The sequence below is a fragment of the Protopterus annectens genome, chromosome 6.part0 (genome assembly GCF_019279795.1).
Source record: "Protopterus annectens isolate FY-2018-M chromosome 6.part0, PAN1.0, whole genome shotgun sequence".
In the NCBI taxonomy this organism is placed as follows: domain Eukaryota; kingdom Metazoa; phylum Chordata; order Ceratodontiformes; family Protopteridae; genus Protopterus; species Protopterus annectens.
Window position 1 is genome coordinate 945,749,364 of NC_056737.1, and position 26,580 is coordinate 945,775,943.

Here is a 26,580-nt window from a genome sequence, read left to right on the forward strand (position 1 = left end):
TATAGAGAGGCAGGGAGGGTGCTCCTTTTTTGAAGAAGAAGGGAAGACGGGGAAGGATGTAAAGAAAAGTCAAGATATGGTAATAGGCTGAGTAAATGCCCAGGCATGTAACACAGACAAAGACTGGCATCTGAAGGTGCTGACACACAGAGGGAGAGAGAGGACAATGGAGGCATACAAAGAGAAGACACTATGGGAGAAATGAACAACAAACTGGCGAGAGCACTGACACACAGCCTTCCATACTTCACTGCTTGTATAATTCCCAGATGGAGGTCAGACAGCACCCTGTATCCAATAGAGATATACATTTTGTATTGCATTACCTGCATTTCTTTTATTCACAAATAACATTGGCCTTTAACATGCATGTGCATTTGAAAAACAGACGTGGCACAAGGCATTTGGCGCAAATCTCTTTCAAATACATCACTACTTCAGCAGCTTTGAAGATTTATAGTAAAGTGAAGAGCAGCCAAACTTAAGTATATCTGACTTTAGAATCCCCAGTTGCCCTTTTTTTTTTTTTTGAAGAATGTCCTTTGGTCACTTATCTGCCTCTTGAATGGTCACTGATTTTAGTACTTCATCGTAAGTTTTATCTCACAGCAATTTGAGGTAGTTTTGACAGGCTAGGAACCTGCAAAAGGAAGTTTATTAGACTGTGAACAGACAAGTCAGGCCTCACTAGACAAGTCTGTCTTTTTCAACATATCTCTTCCCGGTAATAATTGGAGAACTGCACTTGGATACATTGCACATAGTTCAGATACTTTGTATTTCTTTTGTGTACATTGTCCTTTGGCTTGATTCCATTACCTCAGATTCAAAATCTCATCTGTTTTTTTTGGATGGAGGCAATGTTTATTTTGGAATTTGCAGTTGTTTTTTCCATCAGGACCCAAGTTTTCTTGGTTTAATTATCTGTCCCTTCAAATCAGGCAGTTGTCTTTCTGGTCCAGATATTGTACAGAACAACTTTTAGTTCTAATTTTTGATTCAAACATAGAACCATTTGGTTGGAGTTATCCACCCAGCATTAGTTGCACTGCCCTCACACACGTTACACTGTATGCAGTTGGCCTGTGAGATATGAAGGCTATCTGTGTCTCAAGTTGAATTTTCATAGCAGTTTGACTGGTCTTCACTTTACTATAAATCTTCAAAGGTACTGAAGTAGTGATGCATTTGAAAGAGATTTTCTCCAAATGCCTTGTGCCACATGTCTGTTTTTCAAATGCACATGCATGCTAACGGCCAATGTTATTTGTGAATAAAAGAAATGCAGGTACTGCTAATCTCTAATGCAATACAAAATGTATATCTCTATTCTAGTTTATAATTCCCTTTCGTAGAGGAAGAGATGTGCTAATACCAGATCACCAGTTTTTCTGTATGATTACCATTTAACTGATCACATCTATAAAGCTTAAAGGAGAGACTGCTTACCTATAAAGCACGTGAAGCTATGGGAACTGAACATGAAGAAACTATGTGTGCACATGTAGTATGCTGTCATGCATCTAGAGGTACAAGCCTGCAAATTCTGAAGGGAATGCTACTCAATGCTAGAAGTCTAAACCTCAAAATGCACTCTCTCGAGTCACTCCTAAAAATGGAGAACATCGATATCTGTGCAGTAACTGAGACCTGGTTCAAGGCTCCAGAGAGCACCACTGCAATACCAGGCAACAACCCCTACCACACTTTTCGGCCACCAAACCAGGACTGAAACACCAAAGGTGGAGGAGTGTCCATATTCACCAAGGATATTCACACCACCAGGCTAGTTGCCCAATACAATGCATCTGAAATTCTCCAGGTGCAACTAACACTAGGTAAGACTGCAATCCAAACTGAAGCTTGCTACAGATCCCCCACCATGCCCCAAGATTCTCACTACACCTTTCTAAACATATTGGAAAATATTAAGATACAACTAAACACCCTAATACTGGGTGATTTTAACAATCCTGCCATTAAATGGGAAACCTACTCATGTACCAACACCTTTGCCCAACGGTTCTTGGAATTCATAAATTCCAATGCCCTGGATCAATTAATCCATAGTCCCACCAGAGGCTCCAATATCCTACACCTGGTCATTACCAACACGGGAAATCGATGTTCCACACCTATGGTCACCCCCTCGTTGGTCAGGTCTGACCATAAGCTAGTCACCCTTAACATCCACATCCCACCCCCAGTCCCCAGTAAAGAAACCTCCATAAAAAATTTCTCCAAAGCCAACTTCATGATACTCAAGTCAGAAGTGACAAACCTCATGACACCCATGCAGACGGGAACTGAAAGTTTGACTGCTGAATCCTACACTAATGCACTGTACAAGCACATCCACTCATGCATGAATCATGCCATCCCAAATAGATCCAAGATGCTCTCCTCCAAAAAAAAAGAAGCCAATCTGGTGGTCCCCTGCCATAAACAAACTTTGCAACAAAAGAAAGAAACTGTTGCAGAAAAGAGGAAAATCCCAGGATGCAAAAAACTCCCTTACCAGCATCAGTAAGAAGCTGAGATCCCCTCATAAAATCCTCCAAAGCTAGTTATGAAAATAAAATTGCCAAATATTCCAAAGACAACCACAAGGCATTTTATAACTATGTCAAGAATCTAAATGGCAATGCTCAGATCTGCTCTGAGCTACAACAGAAAGGCATTTATTTAAATTACTAAATTGTAAACTGCTTTTTCATACTGAGACTTGGATTTTCTCTTTGTGGGTGTTCTTTCTATGCTTTTAAAGTGAGGTTTCTGTGTTCTGCTCAGGTGGCATAATCTTGATAGAGGCCTGTTGTGTAGACTGGAAGTTTTGTTTGTGTTTCTGGCAGCCATTTTCTGCTGATTGTCTTCATTATTGAGAGTAACAAGGCATCCTGATCTTCTGTAGTACGAGTGATTGGGTAATAGCAGGGGCTGAGTAGTAATCTGATCTTCCCAACTCTTCCATTCTTACTGCTATATAAACCCTATGTCTTATAAAGGCTCTGCTTGTATTGTCAGGCTCTGGATTGCATTGCATAAGTGGAAATTCCTTAAGATTCCAAGAGCAGGCTAAGTTATTTCTTACACTTATTTCACTGAATTGCACTTCTGAAACGCTTATAATTGTGCTATACAGTTGATCTACTATATTTTTGCACTGTTATAAAGCTTTTTTTTATTGTTTCACTGCATTTATGTACTGTTTTAAACTGTTTTAACATTACTTAACTGTAAACTGCTTTTTCATACTGAGAGTTGTATTTTCTGTTTGTGATTGCTCTATCCAAACTTTTCTGTGTATTTTTGTCTGTTAAAAGTATTCTCTAGTCTGCTCCTTGATCTGTTTAAAACTTTCATTTAGTGGCTACAGCTAGGAACTGCAACTGTAATTTTTTCTCCCATCCACCCACCCTCCCTAGTGTTGTGTGTTCTTATACTGGGTGGCTTTGCAGTTGCCCACCCATACTGTATATTTGATCTGTGACACTCCTCCCAGTCTAGTGTCATTAGATGTTCTTCATCTCACATTGCTGCAGTCCTTACACTTGGGTAGTCCGCTGTCCTCGGTCGGCCCGAATATCAAAGTATTAGGCTGACGTCGGTCAAGGCGCTTAAGACTGACATCAGAACGTTAGGGTACAAATGCGCATGACCGACGTCATATCCTCAGTCTTTTTTGCCGCATGGTCCGATGCAGAAGCAGCGTTGCAAGTGCCGTTCGGTGTTCTGAAATTTTTCGAATTCGGAGTTTCAGACCGAGTCAAAGTTGGCTAAGTACCCCGTTGGGGAATATTTTAGTTTTTTCTTGCCTCAGTGGTTTACCGGATGTCAGAAAAAGTGAATAACTGTATTTCTTGTGGGAAACAGATACCGCATAGAGATTATCATACTTTGTGTATTCCTTGTTTGGGGCCTGAGCACGACGTTGTTGGGTGTCGCTTTTGTGCTAGGTTCAATAAGCGCACTATTAAGCGAAGGTTAGATTGTGCCAGGTTGGTCTTCGGGAAGCGGTGCAATTATAATATGCCGTCGGATGCTCCGACGCCCGCTTCTTCGAAGAAGCGCAAAGACAAAGCAGCTAAACCCAGGCAAGAAGAGTCGTCCGTACCGGACGCGGGTTCTTTAGAGGCGTCAGTGGAACCGGTGGTTCCGCCGGAGGCTTCTCTGGAGTCCCAGGGGAAGACTTTGATTTTGCAGGATGTGGCCTCTCAGGAGGCAAGTCAGGCTGAAGGGGCTTCTCAGGTTACTGTACTCCCCTCCCTTCCTAGGGTGGTTAGGCCCTCTCCTTCTGTTTCCAAGGCTTCTCCCAGAGGCAGGCCAGGTTTAGCTTCTGTTGGTGTCACTCCTAGTTCATCAGGATCTGTGCCCAAGAAGCACATGCTTAAAATGGCAGAAGATTTAATTACTTTGATTAGAGGTTCTTTGCCCCCTCCTGATAAGAGGCCTAGGGTGGAACCAGAGTTGGGGAGTTTTGAGCAGGCTTCGGATGTTTCAGAGTCTTCGGCTGAAGACTTGCAGGAGTATTCTCCTTATTCTGATTCTGATGTGAATGATTCTACTCCTTCTGCTTCTCCTCCAGAGGATTTTTCTTTTTCAGAGACTCTTCATTCCATGAGGGAACATTTTAAGTGGGAAGGTCAGGACTTCTCTGATTCCAGGAAAAGGCGTAGGGAATTTTTGCTTTTACCCCAGCATAGGCCTTTGGCTATACCACCTGTTCTGGATGTTGTGGAAGATGTGTTTGCAGAGGCTTCACTTAATCCTGATTCTTTGCCTCCTGCTCCTGTTAAACCGGACAGGTATTACAGGGTGCCTGAAGCTCATAAATATCTTTATAAGAGTCCTAGGGCGGACCCAGAAACTGTTAGTCAGGGACCTAAGGGCGTCAAGGCCTCTGTTGTAAAAAATCCGGTTCCTCCAGATAAAGAGGCCAGAGCTTTGGATAGATGGGGAAAGAAAGTCTATACTTCTTCCACCTTAGCTATGAGGGCTTTGAATTGCCAGTTTCATATGTTGAAATATCAAAATTATCTTCTTTCTCAATTGAAGTCTAAGGTAGATGCTCTGGCGGAAGGCATTGAGTGTAAAGAATTACAAGATTTGATACATGTTTCTGAACAGGTGGGTAAGCATTCTTTACAATGTGGTTTTGATGCTGTACAGGCCTCGTCTAGGGTGGCTGCCAATGGGTCAGTTCTTCGCAGGCATGCCTGGCTGAGGGATCAGAATTTATCTGACCATGTTAAGACAAGGATTTTAGATGCTCCTTTGCAGTCTGATGTGTTGTTTGGTTCACCTGTGGAGGCAGTCTTAAAGAAAATGGAAGACAAGGCAAAGTCTATGCAGGCTGTTAAAGATTTTTTGCAAGTTCAGCCTCCGAAGTTTAGTAGGAATTGGCCTGCTAAGGGGTGGACGTACCCTTCTTATGATTCACAGTATAGGGGAAGATCTAGACGTGGTAGGGGCAGAGCTCAGGGCTCTTTCAGGCCTAGAACAGGGAGTTCACCTGCACAGTCTTCGGGTGAGGGCAGGGGCCAGTCCTTTCGTAAACAGGCCCAATGACCTACCTTTTCAGCTGCCAGAGCCTTCTTGTCTGGCAGCGCCTTTGGGAGGAAGGTTAGCACTCTTCAAAGAAAATTGGAGTTTAATTACCCAGGACAGATGGGTATTGGATATCATACACCAAGGTTACAAGTTTTATTTCCATACCTTGCCTCCTTTCAAAGGCATGCCAGACGTTCCTCCTCAGCAAAGAATAGAGGTTCACAAACAAATTTCTCTGCTGCTTCAAATAGGGGCCATACAGCCGGTCCCTCTGCCAGAAGTGGGCCTAGGATTTTATTCTCGCCTGTTCCTGGTACCAAAGAAGGGGAACACGTGGAGACCAATTTTGGATTTATCTATCCTCAACACTTATCTGGACATTCCCAAGTTCAAAATGTTGACATTACAACAGCTTTTGCCTCTGCTGGGCAAAGATCACTGGATGGTGACTCTGGATCTCAAGGAAGCTTACCTTCATGTTCCTATCAGGCTAAGTTGCAGGAAGTATCTGCGTTTTCGAGCTGGGACTTCTCATTATCAGTTCTCTGCATTGCCCTTTGGCTTATTTACTGCGCCCAGAGTGTTCACGAAGGTTCTGGCTCCAGTGATAGCTTTCTTCAGGCTAAAAGGAATACAGATCTATCCTTATTTGGACGATTGCCTGATTCTGGCCCAAGGAAAGGATGAACTTCTTCATCATTTGCAATATGTTGCTAAGATGCCTGGGGTATTCTGTGAACGAAATAAAGTCCAGTCTAGTACCCTCTCAGGACATGTGCTTTCTGGGTGTGAGACTGAATACAGCATCCCAGATGGCCTTTTTGACCCCGGACAAACAAAAGAATCTTTCCCTTTACTTCCATCAATTGTCTCATCAGTCCAGGCTGACTGCAAGGACAGTCCTTCAAGCCTTGGGGTTCATGGCATCTTGTATTCTGGTGCTTCCCAATGCCAAACTGCATATGAGGAAGCTACAATGGTATCTCAAAAATGTATGGACACAGCACTGCCAAGATATGGACACTGTCATTCAGATAATACCTTGCATTCAAAAGGAATTTTTGTGGTGGGCTCAGGAATGTCACCTAAACAAGGGACTCTCTGTGACCCGGCCAGAGGCGAGTCAGATTCTAACGACAGATGCCTCAGACAAAGCTTGGGGAGCTCATCTAAATGGAAAGTGGATACAAGACACGTGGCCTGCCAGACTACAACATCTACATATCAACTTGAAGGAGATGTTAGCAGTCCAATTTGCATTAATAGCTTTCAAGGATTTACTTCTTCCAGGGCAGGTGTTGGTTCTAACAGACAACACAACTGTCATGTGGTACATCAACAAGCAAGGGGGAACACATTCTTATCCTCTATGCAGACAAGCAATGATTTTGTGGGAGACTGCTCTCAGTTTACAGGTAAATCTTCAGGCAAGGTTTCTGCCGAGCACAGAACTCCTTAGCAGATGTGTTGAGCAGACGAATTATGGATCCCCACGAGTGGAAATTGGATCCTCATGTATTTCAGAAGTTGACAGTGTTATGGGGAACTCCAGACATAGATCTGTTCGCTTCTCCACTAAACTACCAGCTGCCAAAGTTTTGCACAAAAAGGTTTCATCCCACAGCTTGGAAAGTGGATGCTCTTTCATTCAATTGGAGCAATCTTCATGTGTATGCCTTTCCACCTCTGCCTCTCCTCCCAAAGGTACTTCTAAAGGTCAGACAGGACAAGCCAAAGATGATTTTAATAGCTCCAGATTGGCCTCGACAGCACTGGTACCCATTGCTGAGAAGTCTGGTACGGGAACCTCCATGGCCTTTGCCTTCGATTCCACACCTGCTGTCTCAGGAGAACAGTCATTTACTCAATGTCAAACTTCACTCTCTTCACCTAACAGCCTGGCATATTCTGTTTTAAACCCTGGAGGGTCTCAGCTTCCACAGCAAGTTTTGAATGTTATTTTGGAGGCCAGGAGGCCTAGTACAAGGAAAGTGTATGCAGATAAATGGAAGAGATTTTTGTTTTGGAGTACAGCAAAGGAATTTGATGTTTCTAAGCCTAATTTAAGTGTGGCTCTTCAATATCTTGCTGAGTTACTGGACAAAGGTTTGTCCTTCTCTTCTATTAAGGTTCATGCTGCAGCAATTTCTGCTCACTATGACTGTGACCCACCATTGTTTTCTCATCCTTTGTTTAAGCAATTCCTTAGAGGGGCAAAGAATATAAGACCCCCACGTAGAGCTCCTACTCCTGCTTGGGATCTCAATTTTGTGTTGGAGAAACTCACTCTACAACCTTTTGAGCCTGCAGCTACTGCTGAGTTGAAATATTTATCATGGAAGACTGCTTTTTTGTTGGCCATTACCTCTGCAAGAAGGCTTTCTGAATTACAGGCCCTTATGGCGGTTGAGCCTTTCTTAATTTTCCACAAGGATAGGGTATCTTTACGTACTAATCCTTCCTTTATGCCTAAAGTGGTTTCTAGTGTGGCTTTAAACCAAACTATTCATTTGCCTACTTTTTATGCAAACCCCAAAATAAAGGGGAAAAGATTTTGCACACTTTGGATATACACAGGCAGTTGCGATATTATTTGAGCAGAACTAAAGGGTTCAGGCAGTCTCAGCAGTTATTTGTTTCATTTGCTTTGGGTTCTCAGGGCAAGCCTGTGTCTAAACAAACTATTTCTAAGTGGATTGGGTTTTGTATTGCTTTCTGTTATTCCCATCATGGTAAGGAGATTCCAGCTGGGATTAGGCCTCATTCCACTAGGGCTACTGCCACTTCTACAGCTTTTTAAGGGGTGGCAACTAAAGATATTTTGGAGGCAGCTACTTGGAGTTCAGTGCATACTTTCTCTAAGCATTACCACCTTCCACTTTACTCTAAATCTAGGGCTGGTTTTGCCACTGCAATTTTACAGGGCATTTTGGCAGCTCCTACTGCTTTATAGTTTTGCCATCCTCCCTTACCTCTGCTTTGGGATTCTACCCAAGTGTAAGGACTGCAGCAATGTGAGATGAAGAACATAGTACAGTTTTGTACCTACCATAAATGTAGATGTTCGAAGATCCACATTGCTGCAGTCCAATTTACCCTCCCTCCTTCCCCTCTGTGGTTAGAGGCGGTTGTGTGCTTTGGGTTGTGAATATTGTGGATATTGTATATTCTGTACATATGATTAGTGCAAGGGTGGTTGGTTGTTTTTTGCTGTCTTTTGGTTTTGACCTTTCTTTTTAGGGTCTTCTGACATCTGGGGCAAGAAAAGACTGAGGATATGATGTCGGTCATGCGCATTTGTACCCTGACGTTCTGATGTCAGTCTTAAGCGCCTTGACCGACGTCAGCCTAATACTTTGATATTCGGGCCGACCGAGGACAGCGGACTACCCAAGTGTAAGGACTGCAGCAATGTGGATCTTCGAACATCTACATTTATGGTAGGTACAAAACTGTACTTTCACTCAATCTAATAGAGAACATTTGTGAAGGCCAACCCACTCAGATTATTAACGTTGAATTAACTTCTGTTCCAGCTTTCTCCATTTCCACTTTACTGGAAAAAAAATTCTAAGCTTGCTTCCCCCCTTTCCTGTGGCAGGTCAGATACGGATTTGCTGTGTCCAGGACTGTTTGTGAGCTCCTAAGCCCCCCCCCCCCCACACTTAACTGGGGTTAAACTATTCCTGGCGCCATAAAGTCTGTTTTTCAAAATTTACCTTGCAACTAGCCAGCTTTTTAGTTTTAGCACTCATCTGTTTCTTTGAACTCAGCACTTGTTCAGAACTCATTGTAAGCACTAAATAAGTTACAAATTACTACAGCACTCAACTTTCCTCACTTATCTAGAGGCAAACAGTTTTTAGTACTTAATAAATAAGCACCTATTCAGGCATGTCTAAAGGTCAGCTCTCAGTGTTTTCTCCTGTCTACCTGATGAATCTGGGCATCTTGGGACAATGCAGCAATTGCCTCATGTACACAGACAACCCTCTCCTCCTACCACCCAACACTACGACCTGTGAGAGATGCACTTATATAGCCAAACTGGAAGCAAAGCTCTCTTTACCAAAGACAGGCCTAGACAGTCAAGAGGAGAAGGTAAACACTTGCACCGCACCACACTCATCACATAGTCCCTCATAACCTACACCACCAAAACACACACACAGATCCACAAAACACACACCTACATTCGCGGAGGCTCTCTGTACTAATCTGCCCAAACAACAGAGACCTCCAAAGCAGAAATGCAAGCAACCTCCACCCCCCAACACAACCCAAATGACACATAGTCCACATACTCAGTGTGCCACTCAACTACAGCCCATAAGGCATAACGTACCCAACACTCTAGTCGTAGGTGACTCTATAGTCAGGCACACTGATGTTCCACTCACCAGGCTAAACAAGGAAAAAGTTACTGTCAGCCGCCTGTCAGGTGTAGGATCCACCACATAACGCACGCACTCAGGTCACTCCACAACAAGTACAAATATGACTCTGTCATTGTCCATGTTGGTGTGAATGACCTGAGACGTACCTCCCTGGACTACATGAAAAGAGACATGGAGGAGCTCTCTGATCTTGTAGCCCAGGCCGGTATGACCCTAGCCCTGAGTAGCATCCTGCCATCACCCAGAATGACACCACAGTACAAGGACAAAATGATTGACTTTAACAATTGGCTAAGCTTCTAGTGTCATTCTAAGGGAATCCAGTATCTGTCTGCCTGGGATGACATGATCAACAGACCACGCTGCTTTGCCAGAGATGGCCTGCACCTGTTGCCCTTGGGATTCCAGATTCTGGCAAAGGTTCTTGCCACCCCTATAGTGCCTTTTTGAGGCAAGGTTCAAATGACAAATTCACCACCGTAAAAGGTACAAGCAAGCAAAATCTGAGGGTAATGCTACTCAATGCTAGAAGTCTAAACCTCAAAATGCACTCACTCGAGGCCCTCCTTAAAATGGAGAACATTGACATCTGTGCAGTGACAAAAACCTGGTTCAAAGCTCCAGAGAGCACCTCTGCATTACCAGGCTATAATTCATACCACACCTTTCGGCCACCAAACGTGGACCAAAACACTAAAGGCGGAGGCGTGTCCATATTTATTAAGGATATCCACACCTCCAAGCTAGTTGCTCAGCATAATGCATCCGAGATTATCCAAGTTCAACTAACTCTGGGCAAAACCGCAATCCAGATTGTAGCTTGCTACAGACCCCCCACCATGCCCCAGGATTCCCACTCCTCTTTTCTTGATACACTGGAAAATATTAAGGTACAACCCAGCACTCTAATAATGGGTGATTTCAACTACCCTACCATTAACTGGGAAAACTACTCATGTACCAACTCTTTTGCTCAACGTTTTCTGAAAATCATCAATTCCAATGCTTTGGATCAACTTATCCACACCCCCACCAGAGGCAGCAATATCCTAGACCTGGTCATCGCCAACATAGGTGATCGGTGTTTCACACCAGAGGTCAGCTCCTCGTTGGTCAGATCCGACCACAAGCTAATCACCCTAGACATCCACATCCCGCCCCCATTAGGAAAACAACCGTAAAAAATTTCTCCAAAGCCAACTTCATGCTTCTTAAGACAGAAGTGGCAAACTTCATGACACCCATGCAGATGGGCAATAGAGGTACAACTGCTGAATCCTACACAAATGCACTTTATAAGCACTTACACGAGTGCATGGATCATGCTATCCCTAACATAACCAAGATGCTATCCTCCAAAAAAGGAAGCCAATCTGGTGGTCTTCTGCCATAAACAAACTCTACAACAGAAGAAAGAAACTGTTGCAAAAAAGAGTAAAATCCCACAATTGGAGGAACTCCCTGGTCAGCCTCAGTAAGAAGCTGAGATCCCTCATAAAATCCTCCAAAGCTAGTTATGAAAACAAAATTGCCACTCATTCTAAAGACAACCACAAAGCATTCTATAGCTATGTCAAAAATCTCAATGGCAACACTCAGATCTGCTCTGAGTTACAGCACAATGACACTAAATATACAGAACCAACTGATATTGCCAACATCCTGGCAGATAGGTTCAGTGCTAACTTTACCCCCTCTCACCCCCTAAAGGGCCCATCTTTATACCGGAAGAATGCAAAGTTCCTGTAATCACGGCTGCACAGGTAAAAACTTCACTCTCCAAAGCCAAGAATACAGCATCCATGGGACCTGACAACATCCCAGGCTGCCTTCTACATGAACTACAGAATGAACTGGCACCCCACCTAAGTACAATGTTCAATCATAGCCTCACCTCAGGCTTTGTGCCCATTGAACGGTGCACCATGACAGTTATCCCACTCCACAAAGGGGGGGGGCACAACAGACCCTGGGAACTACCACCCCATTAGCCTGATGAGCCTCGTCTGCAAGGCCATGGAATGTATCATCATGGAACTCATAAACAAAGACATTGGAGATCTTCAAACTCTGGACCCCACACAGTTTTTGTTTGTAAAAGGCAGATCATGTCTCCTAAACCTGATAGACTTCTTTGAAGTAGTCACCAAAGCCATAGATGAGGGTAAGGTGGTTCACACAGCCTATCTAGATCTCGCCAAGGCGTTTAACACCATCCCCCACTCTGGAATTATAGATAAACTCACTAAACTAGGTATAAATCCCTGTGTCACAAGATGGGTTGCCAACTGGCTTACTGAAAGAACCCACACTGTGAAAGTAGCAGACTCCAAATCAGACTTCAGACCAGTGACAAGTGGAGTACCACAGGGTTCAGTCCTGGGTCCTCTCCCATTTGTTATCTACTTCTCTGAAGTACAGGCTAACACAGAAGGTCTTTGGCTAACTAATTTCTCAGATGACTGCAAACTAGGAGCCATAATTGAAACTCCCAATGATGTGGACATCCTACAAAAGGGCCTCACTGAGACAGATGCCTGGTGTCAAAGACATGGTCTCAAGCTCAATGCCAAAAAGTGCATTGTCATCCCCTTTGGTAAAAATTCTGTACCCATGAACTACCACATAGGTGGTAGTCTACTTAACACCGAAAGTGTGATGAGACCTTGGGACACAGGTGGACAGTAGTCTCTCCTTTGATAATCACATCGCCAAAGTGGTCAGGAAATCCTTCTACATGGCACACCTCATCACAAAAGGTTTCTCATCCAGAAAAAAAGAGGTCATTGTTCCCCTCTACTCATCACTCATTAGACCGATTATAGAGTACAATGCCCCTTTTGGTATGTACCTCACAAGACATCTACAACTGGAAAGGCCGCAAAAATACCTCACAAAGAGGATTACTAGCCTCAAACAGATGCCTTATGCAGACCGTCTCAAAAAACTCCAGCTTTACTCCGTCGCATATCGCCTACTCAGAGGTGATCTCTGCCTAACATACAAAGCTATGTCAAACTCAGAGCTGTTGGACATGCTCCACTTAAAGAAATCCCAATCCCACCGAGCTCCACGCTCTAGGGACCTAAACCTTGTCACCACAATAAACAGAACATGCTGGAGGGATAGATTCCTGTCCCAGAGACTTCCCATACTCTGGAACAGACTACCTATTTATGTCAAACAGAGCTCCTCATTAGCACTCTTCAAGAAAAATATTGATGATTGGATGGGTAATAGAAAATTCACCCCGGGGTTCACTTCTGTGGTTCTGCTTGACAGGGGCACAGGAAAATAATTTTCTTAGATGGCAAAAGCCAGGGTACATTTTTGACTAGGCTTGTATAGGCCCTAGGGCCAATAGCCTAGCACCTACCTATGAACCTATGAACCTATTAAATATACTGATCTCAAGGATATTACCAATATCCTGGCAGATCAATTCAGTGCCAACTTCACCCCCCTCTCACCCCCTAAATGGCCCATCTCAAAACCAGAAGATTGCCAAATTCTGGTAATAACGGCCACACAGGTAAAAAAAAAACGCACTCTCCAAAGCTAAGAATACAGCATCCATGAGATCAGATGACATCCTGGGCTGTGTATTACATGAACTATGAAATGAACTGGCATCTCACCTAAGTGTCATGTTTAATCATAGCCTTACCTCAGGCTTCATGCCCACTGAGTGGAGCACAGCTACAGTTATCCCACTCCACAAGGGGGGGATCCATCTTGGATCCCAGGAACTACCGCCCCATCAGTCTGATGAACCTGATCTTCAAGACCATGGAACATATTATCATGGAACTTATAAACAAAGACATTGGCAACCTTCAAACACTGGACCCCACCCAGTTTGGGTTCATGAAGGGCCGATCTTGTCTCCTGAACCTGACTGACTTCTTCGAATCAGTCTCTAGAGCCGTGGACAAGGGTAAGGCAGTCCACACAGCCTATCTGGACCTCACCAAGGCCTTTGACACCATCCCCCACTCTGGAATCATAGATAGACTTACTAAGCTGGGCATTAATCCCTATGTCACTCGATGGGTTTCCAACTGGCTTACTGACAGAACCCATACTGTAAAATTAGCCGACTCCAAATCTAGCTCCAGACAAGTGACAAGTGGAGTACCTCAGGGTTCAGTCCTGGGACCGCATTTGTTTGGCATCTACTTCTCTGAAGTACAGGACAAACACTAAAGGACTCTGGCTAACAAAGTTCACAGATGACTGCAAACTGGGAGCCATTACTGAGTCCCCAATGATGTGTATACTCCACAAAAGGGCCTTACAGAAACAGATGCTTGGTGCCAGAGCCATGGGCTCAAGCTCAATGCCAGGAAATGTATAGTTATACCCTTTGGGGAAAAAACGTACCCATGAATTACCATATAAGTTTCAGTACACTAAACACCGAAAGTGTGATAAGAGACTTAGGGACACAGGTGGACAGTGGTCTCACCTTCTATAATCACATTGCCACAACAGTGAGGAAATCCTATGTGGCACACCTCATCACTAAGGGTTTTTCATCCAGGAAAAAGGAGGTCATTGTCCCACCGTACTCGTCCCTCATTAGACCCATTAGAGAATGCAATGTCTAATTTGGTATGTACCTCTCAAGACATCTGCAACAACTGGAAAGGCTGCAAAAATACCTCATTAAAAGAATCACAGGCCTAAAACAGATGCCCTACGCTGACCGCCTTAAAAAAACTCCAGCTATACTCTGTTGCATATCGTCTACTCAGAGGCGATCTCTGCTTAACATACAAGGCCATGTCAAACCCAGGGCTGTTGGACATGCTACACTTAAAGAAATCCCAATCCCTCAGACCCACATGCTCCAGGGATCTAAACCTTGTCATCACAATAAACAAAACATGCTCTAGGGATAGGTTCTTGACCCAGAGACTCCCCAGACACTGGAATAGACTTCCCATACATGTCAAGCAGAGCACCTCTTTGGCCCTCTTCAAAAGGAACCTTGATGATTGGATGGGAGAAAGGAAATACACCCCGGGGATCACGTCAGTTGCCCTGCTAGACAGGGGTCCAGGGAAGTAAATAGTGTGGGAAGAAATAGCCAGGGAATTGTTCTGGCTAGGCTTATGTAGGCCCTAGGACCAATAGCCTAGTACCAAACTATGAACCTATGTCTCTGCAGTACCATTGAACTAAGGGTAATGAGGGTATGGCATTGTATATGTGAATCCATACTCTTCTGTGAAGTGCTGGAATTCCAGGAATACAAATTGCATTCATTTCTTAGTGATTGTCTTAATTTGCGATATTACATGTTTACTGTAAGTTGTGGCAAGTGGATTACTTAAATGTCTCTGAAGTCATAGTCTAGCACTACAAAATTAACTTTTCCATTACATTCACACAGGTTAGCTGAGTTTTTCCGTAATTGCCTTTTGGAAATTATGTAGTCATAAAAGGCTTTTGCTTCTTAACTGTCTTATGTTCTTTACAGATCTGATATTTTTGCAATATTTGCATTTCCACGTGTCTACATTGGAACATTTTTGCTCTCCATCTCTCTGTACTTCTATTTCTTGATCAACTCTTGATATCCCTCATAAATTTATTTGAGGCCTTTTGCTGTCTGCAAAGATGGCACACTCATTTGATCTTTTTACAACAAGACCATTGTAATCTGACAGTTGTGCTCTTACTGTGAATAACTTAAAGCAGATGCTCTGTCTATATCCTTTAGTTGGGCTATCCATTTTTAGCAAAACCAATTACTATTTGTAGGTAAGTGTCTTGCTTGGTATCTTCTTTGAGAACACTCATTTTGCTTGTAATTAAAGGCTGTTTTTTTATGACTCTTTGCACAGAGTGAAATGTTCAGTATCAAACTCAAGTCATTCACTGGGTTTCTGGATACGGTATCAGCCTTGATTAGTGGGTTTCCTGGCACATGTACAGCTATTACATTGAAATGTTCACATCACATTCATAGTCACTGACATCATGAAGGCATTTTATTCAAGTGGGATCTTCCAACCCACTTTGCCCACACTGTAATACTAACTCCCTGTTTTCCAGCTTACTTTTATAATCTGCAATATCCGGTACAAGATTACTAATCAATGGAATGCCTGCAAACCACGTCTCATGGACTAACATGGAATTAGTGTTCAGGTTTTGCTCATGGTGAAAGAAAGAGCTAAGGGACATCATTTTCACATCTTCTTAAGGGCTGCAGATCATTGGAAGGTCTGAAAACTGGTCATAGGAGCCATCTTAGCATCAACGCAACTGTTTTCATCCTGGTAAGAGAAGGTGCAGCGTGACATTGATGTCTGATTGTCTCTGACTGGGTAGAGTGTGTGGGACTTCTATGACTGTCTGGTTGCCATTTCCTGGGAAATCTGTTCAGTTTACATTTTTGACTTTGCGCAGCTTAGATCTCTGTTGTGCTGAGCTGCTGCATGTACTGTCTGGGGCATCTACCAGGACAAAACCTCCAAACCCTTTCAACATCTGGGGTAGGACTGATGATTAACAAATAGCATGTGACTTGCTTTTCAAGAACCAGCTTGGGATAAGTCCCATTGTTTAGGTCCTGGTGAGACAGGGAGCAAAGGGGCATTGATTCCTATCTTCATGTAGCTACAGAGAGATCAACACTAGTAGTTGTCAAGATAGTATCAACAGTTTAATCACCACACCTCATCATTCATGGCAAAACTAGCTTAATTCTTCTTGCATATTTTGCAGTCTGTAGTGCATTATATCTCTTCTAGTGTACAATGTAGTGACTAGTACCTAGAAATTGATCTGGTCAGTGTACTACTGTCCTGTTCAATGATACTGCTGAGTAGCTGCTGTGATTTTAGAGGCTATGGTTATTGTGTCCAATGTATAATGTATTGTGCTTTAGTTGACTGCATTATTTAAGGAGACTGTGCTTAGAAATTATTCTGGTGGGTGCATTCTTCTCCTGTTCTCCTGTTCATAGTTTTATTGGTTCACTACAGGTGCTCATGTCCAAAGCACTTGAAGGCTAATGTCTCAAAGCCAGGGTCTTGAGCACCTTCTAGCTCGGCTAGGCTGCAGCTCATACTCAAACTCAGATATGAATTTTGGCAAGCAGTTGTGGGGATGGAGTGCGACTCACACTGAAACTCACAGGGGTGTGACTCACACTGAAACATGCATATAAGTTTGGGTAAGCAGCTGTGGGAGGGCAGTTGGAAGGGGGCTGTATGATTAGGGAGTAGGAGGGGATTTTAGGGTTAGGGAACAGGAAGGGAGTTTTAGGATTAGGTAGTGAGAAGGCAGTTTTAGGTTTAGGGAGCAATTACAGAATTTAGGTTTAGGGAGTGGGGTTGAAGTTTTAGGTTTAGGAAGGGGGAAGGCAATTTTAGGGTTAAGGAGAAGAAAGGGAGTTTTAGGTTTCAGGAATGATCAGGGAATTTAGGTTTAAGGACTGGGTTTGAAGTTTTTGGTTAAGGAAGCAAATTAGGGACTTTAGGTTTAGGGATGGGGTGCTGAGGTTTATGATAAGGGATGGAGGAGTTGGGTTGTAAACTGCATGGGAGTTTTAGATATACAGTTTAGTTTCTGGTAGGTCTGTGCAGCTTATAAGACTGAGTATGGGGGAGGTTAAGTAGAAATGGGAAATCAGGCTTCTGGAAGTTAGAGCACTTGCTTTTAAGAGGAAGTGGCAGTGGGTAGCTGTACCATGAGCTCCTAGCACCCAAGTACCTGTAGTAAACCCCAGTGTTACTGCTTTGTCAGTGCTCTGCTTATACAGGTTATAGCTATTGTCACCCTTGCCCAGTGATTGCTCTATGCTATGCAAAAGTATTCTGAGTTGTGCAAACACCTGTACATCTGAAAATAATCTGCTTATTGCTGTAGTTCTGAAATAAGGGGTGGCAATCCTTCTGTGTACAATAACCCAAGGTACTGTGTTTAGGGTCCAGGATATCTAATCCTAAAATTTAACTCTATGGTATTAGGCATTCAGCGTTAGTGCTTATTGTCTATTTTGTGGTACAAACTAAAGATAAAGTTTTCAGGTCTTAGCAGCAATTGTGCTGCAGTCTGTGCAAATGATTTGCATAGTATTAGGTGCAAGTGACCTGTATAGTACAGACAGATGTAACGCCACAGTTGTATGAAATTATTATTACTTTGTATAATATAACTTCATTATGTCATTTTACTAAGTAGTGCTAGATTTGCCAATATCTAAGCTAAATTAGCTACTATTTAACCTAACTTCAGAGTATCACCCTAACTAAGCCATGCATAAGTCTGCCAGATCTGCTGTAATGACCTCGCATGAACCGCTGAGTGCTATGACCAGTCCTAATTGTCTACATTTTAGAGACATGGTTCAGCAGCCTACTGTCACCCAATCTGATTACATTATGCATTCTAAGGCAATGTAGCAGGTACTGCATGTTTACTGACTAGTTACCGCTTCTGCCAATTGAAAACTGAACTGCGAGAGTTTAAATATTTGTGATGCATGGAGACAAATTTCTCATATCAACCCACTATTAGTAAGCAGGGTGATGCCCTGAAATTTATCCACATACAAATTATCATAGACCACAGCTCTCAACCTCTTAGCACAAAATATCTGGACAAAACCAAAAATAACGGGGGGACAAAGCCCCAAAAACAGGGAGACATTTTAAATATTGCTCTTATAAGCTTAGACAGTTGCTAGACTAAAAAAGTTTTGTGTTACCGCACATTTTCCAAAGGATATGAAGTCTGAAACTCAAATGCCTGTCATTACTTAATGAATTCAGTTCTTACTGATTTGCCATAAAAATGCAGAAAACCACAAATTTTATGAGGAGCAGACCAAAAATATGAGACAAAAATCTGGGCATTCTGAAAAAATCTGGACAGTTGAGATGTACGTCATAATCAACTATGTCCCTAGAATCCCATAGCTCATACCTAGACCTATTGGAGACACTCAACCCCCAGATTCACACCCTCATACATACTGGACCTGGTACTCATGAATATGGGAGAGTGCTGCAAAACCCCCAGTGTCAGGTCTTCACTGATGAGGTCAGATCACAAAGCTGTCTCCTTCAAAATAAAAATCAACTTGGTAGCCCCAGGAAACCCTGTAAAAGTTACAAACTGCTATTCCAAAACAAATGACATCATAATAAGCAATTATTTGTCAAAATTCATTGCTCTTCCCACCCTTGGGTTCACAGCAACCTATGCTGAATTGTTCACAGAGACCCTGTATAACTATGTAAATGACTGTATAGAGGCTACTGTACCCACTAGAAGTAAGCTCAAAACAAACTCTGAAATCAAACCACACTGGTGGAATCCTAACCTTAATCTGGTATATAACAAAAGGAAAAAAAATAATCAATATAATCAGGAAGAGCAACTCCCATAATAATAGAAGTTCTTTAATTAAACTTAACAGGCAACTAAGAAGACTAATTAACCAATTACAAGGCTAAAGACAACCACAAGGTCTTCTATGTCCAAAACATCAAAGGCAGCACACATTAGTATGCTGAACTGGTGGTCAATGGCACCACCATTACTCAGCAGACTGACATAGCAAATTTGCTGTCTAACAAATTCAGCTAAAACCTCACCTCACCACTACCTACTAGCATAATCCACCAACTACTAACAGGGAGCAGGTCTTGGTGGTACTCACTAAGGCCAAAAACACAGCCTCCGTGTGCCACAACATTATCCTGGGATGCCTCCTAAATAGCTTGAAACATGACCTATCAGGACCACTTGAGTCATTTTTCAAATACAGCCTCAAAGCAGACTTTGTACCACAAGAATGGAGGATTAAAACAATTATCCCACTTCATAAAGGTGGATTATCAACAGACCCTGGAAACTAATCTAATATGCAAAAGCCATGTAATGAATTATCATGGAAATGGCTAACAAAGACAAAGGCAACTTTCAGACATTTGACCCAATCCATTTGCAAGGTCATACCTACTAAACCTGGTGGAATTTTTAAGAAGGTCATCAAGGCAATGGATGAGGGGAAAATTGTGCATAACACCTACCTGGATCTGGCTAAAGCATTATATGTAATACCCCACTCAGGAATTGTTGACAAACTCACTACACTTGGCATAAATCCCAACATAATCTATTGTATCATCAGCTGGCTCACAGGCAGGACCTAGAAAGTCATGATTGGTGATACCATCTCCACTAAAAGGTTGGTCACCAGCAGGGTACCTCAGGGCTTCATGCTGGGAGTGGTCTTATTTGGCATCTACTTGTTAGAGGTAAAAGCTAATGTCAAATGCCTTTGGCTAAATAAGTTCACAGAGGACTACAAATTGGGAGTTATCACAGATTGGCCTCATAACACAAACATCTTACAAGTGGGTCTAATACAGACAAATGACTGGTGCCAAAGACAAGAAAACCATTATAGTGCCTTTTGGGAAAACTGCCAGCCAGGCTAATTACTCCATTGATAAGACACACAAAACAGTTGACCCAGTTGTCAGGGATCTGGAAGCATATGTAGACAATAATCTGTCTTTTGACCAGCATTTGGTCAAGGTAGTAAGAAAATTATTCTATACTACCCAACTATAAGTAGGGGCATGACATCCCGGTTCAAGGAAGTCATAGTGCCACTTTATTCAGCCCTTTTCAACCTCATCATTGAGTATAATGCCCTCTTGGACGTGTACCTGACCAGACATATGCAACATTTGGAATGCCCACAAAGGTTACTTACCAGGAGAATCTAGGGTCTAAACATATTGTCCTACATGGATTGCTTAAAAGTCCTACAGGTTACTGACAGGGAATCTATGCATGGCATCAAATCCAGCTCAGATGGAGCTTTTGCACATCCACAAAATGAACAGCATCAGAACCACTAGATCCAACGATTTAAATTTTCTGTCTGACATAAATAAGATGTTGGTGAGACAGATAGGTGTCTCAGATGACCCCCCATACTCTGGAACAGGTTAACTATCCATGTGAAATAGAGTCCATCCTTAAACCTATTTAAGTGTAACCTTGACAAATGCATAGTAAATCTTCACGGACTTTAAAAAACATATCTAATATATTTTCTGTACTTGTAAAAAAGCCTTACCTTGAAAAACAGGTCATCTTCATGCTGGTAATCATCCCTTTGTAAAAAAATGAAGTGTTTTAGTCCAAGCAAAGATGAAAAAAATAAACTTTTAAAATTACTGTGGTACTTTAAAGTCCAGTATCCATGTCCTTATGCTATATTCTACTGACAGGGACATTCTCTACATGTAATGATGCTGTTTTGGGGGCTCACAGAAACTAGCAATCATTTCTGTGAATAATAAGGTCCAGGATAATTTCTTTGCCTTGTTCTTCATATTCTGTTATTGTGGAATAAGTGTGTATGTGTATGAGGGGGACATTATTAACTGGTAAAGAATTGTTAAGCAGTTATTATTTTTCTTAAAGATAACTTCTTACAGTCATTTACCAATTAACACATTAAACAATCAGGAAGCATTTCAATGAATGATGTCAGTATGTCCGTGGTATACTGACTGAAGCAAGGCACTGGCAGCTGCATTTACTGGCAATTCTGAATACCTTAACTGATAGATTGTAACTGCTTAAAAATTATCATATCCCAAAAATAAATGACAAATACTTGATGTGATGTCCAGCTAATATCCCATCAAACTACTACTGATATGTGACGGTCCCTTACTATCCTAGGTCAGTAGATAAAGAACTTCAATCCTCAGTACTGACTCCAATGTGAGACTGTCACTGAAACAAGAGTAATATTTCACAATTTTCCCCTAAGAGCACAACAAGAATACACTCTGTAACCTGGGACTAGACTGTATACTTCTATCCACCCCTGATGTAACTGCTTATTGCACAATCCAGAGCAATGTGTCCCAGTTTAAGACCTCTGATACACACACTTAAATAAATTGAATCTCGCACATACAAACACTTCTGGGAAAGCCAAACACAGATTTCTAGCTGTGTCCTTTCCCCCAAATGATATTGTAAAATGCTTCCACCAACCAGAGTGTCTACATACCCTTTCAAAGGGGTGTTCAGTTATTAAAATTAAGCAGTAAAACATGGTAGCAAATGACATAAAGCAGCCAAGCTCTCAGAGTGGCCCAGGAATTATGAAAGCAGGTATAAGCATTCTAAATCACTAAATAATACACTGACTGATCAGCCACAATGTAAGATAATCAAAATATTTAATAATGAGCAAAATGATTAAAAATGTAAAACAGTAATTTCAATAAAAAAACAGACTTCAATCACCAGGAAAATGAAATTAATATTTCTGGCTAAATAATAAATGAAGAATAAACTCCCAGTCCAGGTTAGGCAGAGTCCCTCATTGACTCTCTTCAAGAGGAATCTTGATGAGTGGATGGGAGATCATAGGTTTACCCTGGGTATTACTTCTGTGTCACTGTTAGACAGAGGCACAGTATACTAACCTCAAAAAAGGGCATAGCAAAATTCATTTAAAATGGGTGGCGAACGCCAAACACACTCTGGCTAGGCTTATAAATGCCCTAGGACAGATAGCTTAGTATGAACCTATGAACCTAATACTGAAGGGTAGAAATCCAACATTTAGAAAAACTCTGACTAATTTCCTATAATTTCCTATCTAACTGAAGAACACTGCCCCTGATTTAAACTAAATCTTACAACAGAGCAAAGGCAGGCTTACAGTTTTTGGTGAATCCTTTGGGTACCCACTGTTCAGTATAAGTGCGAACTGTGAACTGAACACAACTGATAGTCAACTCACCTGTGAACTGAACTCAACTGTGAACTCAACACTATAATTGATTCCAACTGCCTTCAGCAGGCTCTTTTATAGACTAGGTTAACTGTCTATAAAAGAGCCTGCTGAAGGCAGTTGGAATCAAATATAGTGTTGAGTTCACAGTATAATTGATTCCAACTGCCTTCAGCAGGCTCTTTTATAGACTAGGTTAACTGTCTCAACTGTTTCAGTTCTTATTTTCATTTCATTCTTTGAAAATCAACAAACAGTTGTTTATTAAAGTTCCATCCTGTCTTTCAATTTCTGACAGTAAACACAGAGCAACTGGAAACATTCTGATGACATCATCTGTAGATCAGCTGACTCTGAGCCAGCCTGCAGTTAGAACCACCTTCACAGACATGCATAGTTAGACATGTAACAGAACACTGTTCAAATCTTTAAAACATTCTGTACAAACAGAACATTAATCAACACACAAGAACTTATTTATAAAATCATAGATAGTCAAGTTGACATATAATACACAAATTAGCATGAAAGTACGTACAAAACTCCAGACAAACATACTAGTACAGATAACAGTGTCTAATCTCTTTACATTTCTCCCCTCCCCCATGACTCAAGCATGATTTACAAGTGACCCTTGAAAAATGACACTTGACAAAAATGGGTCTGTCTGGGAATATATAAACCCACTCATCTCCTGGATAATCCATCTGCACTGGCATTATTAACCCCACTGCAGTGTTGCATTGTCATGTCATATGCTTGCATCCCTAAACTCCACCTCAGTAACTTGGCATTTTGCTTGCTGACTCTATTTAACCATATTAAAAGGTTATGATCTGTAAGTATAGTGAATTTTCTTCCATATAGATAGAGCTGCAGCTTCTGCAATGCCCATACTATGGCTAGACATTCTTTCTTCATAGCTGCATAACCTTCTTCCCTAGGCTGAAGTCTATGCTTAATATATACCACTGGGTGCTTTTATCCCTCTGAGATAACTTGACTAAGTAGAGCTCCCACCCCATAATTTGAAGCATTTACTTGCACAACAAATTCTTTGCTGTAATCTGGGTTGGCTAGTCCTCCCCAAAACCTCTTTAGGTTCTTGGAATGCCTGCTCACAATCTGTGGTCCACATTACTTTATCTGGTTTATTTTTCCTAGTTAAGTCAGTAAGGAGTGCAGCTATAGTACCCCGCTCTCCCTAGAAATGCTCTCACTTGTTTTTAGTAACAGGAATTGGCCACACTTGAATAGCTTCCACTTTGACAAGTTTTGGCCTAATCTTACCACTCCCCACTTTATGTCCTAATTAAGCGACCTCTGCCATACCTATCTGACACTTACTGGGTTTAATGATTAATCCTGCCCTTTTAAACTGGTCTCCAAATGCCAATAGCATAGTCTTTAGTGTAGACTTTAACTTCTCCACAAGATCATTAGTCTGGGGAAGATAAGGGATAGTCTTTAAATGTTTCACCCCACAATGCTTCCACAGACAAGTCAGCAGGTCTTCCATTAATCTGGCGCCTTGGTCAGTCAGTATCTCCCTCAGGAAACCTACCCTACTGAAAGCTTTTAGCAAAGCATTTGCCACCTTTTCTGCCTCAATAGATGACAGGGTTACTGCTTCAGGATATCTGATAGCATAATCCACTACCACCAGGATATATTTCTTCCCTGTAGAACTTGGAGTACTCGGGGATACCACAGTATCCATGGCCACCCTCTGAAATGGCTCTTCAATAACAGGCAAAGGCATTAACGAAGCCTTGACCTTGTCCCCTGCCTTGCCAACTTTTGACACTGTTCACAAGTCCTACAATATCCTACCACATCCTTTGCAATCCCAGGCCAATAAAAATTTTGAATAACATGTCTCTTAGTACATTTTATACCCATATGACCTGAAAAAGGGATGTTACTTGCTATGGCTAAAAGTGGCAGATGGTAATCTCTAAGCACTACCAACTACTGTATTACCTCATCTTCTAGCCCACCTTCAGGAGTGTACTCTCTATACAACAAACCTTTGTTCCAGTTTACAGACTCTCCTCTTTCTTGAGCCGTAGGTGCCTCCTTAGCCACCTCCCTCAAGCTTTGTAATGTAGACTCCATAAGTTGAGCCTGTCTCAACTCTACTTTTGTGACCCTCCCCAGCTCCCCTTCCACAGGAAGCCTAGTAACTTCCAACAGCTGTGCCTCACTGTCAGTCTGGGTAATAGCACTCAGCTCATCCTTGCAGTCACTGTGTCCAAGGGAACATCAGTACCTACCAGCAACTTTGGCTCACTTTCAGACTTACTGCTACAGGATAGCTCCTTCTCTGAAACAACCACCACACCAGTCCCAGTTTCAGGTATGAGATCTGTTTGGGTCTCCCCCAGGCTACTGGACCTACATGCCTTTCTCCAAGCCTTACTGTATGCCACAGCATGCACACAAGGCACTACATCATCAAAGTCATTCTCTATCAGGACATCTGCAGGAATATCCTCAAACACACCTACCTGCTTGCTTATTCTTCCACCCTCCCAGTCAAGATGAACCCTAGCCAAAGGTATTTGGAATGGGGTCCCTCCCAAATCCCTGACTGGAGTGGACTGTCCAAGCAAGCACTGCTCTTCTTTAACCACTGCAGACCTCACAATGGTTATATCAGAAGCTGTCTCTCTCTTAGCAGGATATAAATTTTGGTGATAATCTGGCACCCTTGTTATTTCTAAACAACTTACCACTGGCAGTTTGTCATCCCCACATGCTGGCTCCCTCACCTTTGTTATCACCATGCCTCGATGGACATTTGGCTGCTATGTGGCCCCTATGATTACATTAGAAACATCTAATCCCTATCTGTGTACTTGGACTAGTAGAGTCCCCTGTTACTGGTGCATGCTGTTGGAGTGGTTTAGACTGCCCCCTCTGAGTTCCCTTAGGTCCATGTGCAGCACTGGGTATACCTTTCTTATGCACTGGTGCTCTACTTGCTAAGTAGAAATCCCCTTTTCTCGCCAACTCCTCCGCAGAGTTGCACTCTCGATCTGCTAACCAGATTCTCATGTCATTAGGCAAAGTACTGAGGGCCTGTTCCCTCACCAAAAGGTCTGCCAGTCCCGCAGAATTGGTGACCTGACACACACTTCCCCATCTGTGAAAGTAAGTATTTAAATCAGCAGTATAGTCATGTACACTTTCATCTGCCTTGCATCTATGTTCATGAAACTTTTTTTCTGTAAGCTTCACATTATAGTTTAAAACAATCAAGAAGACAGTTTTTAACATTATCAAAATTCAAACAATCTATATCAGACACTTCTGACATGACCTGAACAGCTTTGCCATAGAGTAAGGGAGTCAGGAGCCAAACCCAGAGCTCACGGTCAATGTCATACTGTCTACATACTCTCTCAAATATATGAATAAAAATATCAAAGTCATCTCCATCTCTGTATTGAAGAAAAGGTTTACTGACCTTTACAGCTTCTGGTGTCCAGTTATTCCCTTCCACATTACCTCCATGACTGTCTTGAAGTGTAAGAAGCTTTGCTTCATGCCAGTGCTGTCTCTTGTTTTCTTCAGCTTCTAAACGTCTCAATCTCTCTTTGGTCTCCAGATGTTTGGCTTCCAGTTCATATTGACGCTGTTTCTACTCAGCCTCCAGATGTTGCATTCTATCCTTGGCTTCCAGCTGTTTGGCCTCCATGTACAGTCTCTAACTCCCAACAGATTTTCAGGTCCTCCAATGAAAAGGTAGACTGTCCTGTCTCGGCAGGTTGCACAACCCCAATACCAAACTGGATATGCTCCAAATGGCTGGTCTGAGTTGTGGCTGCA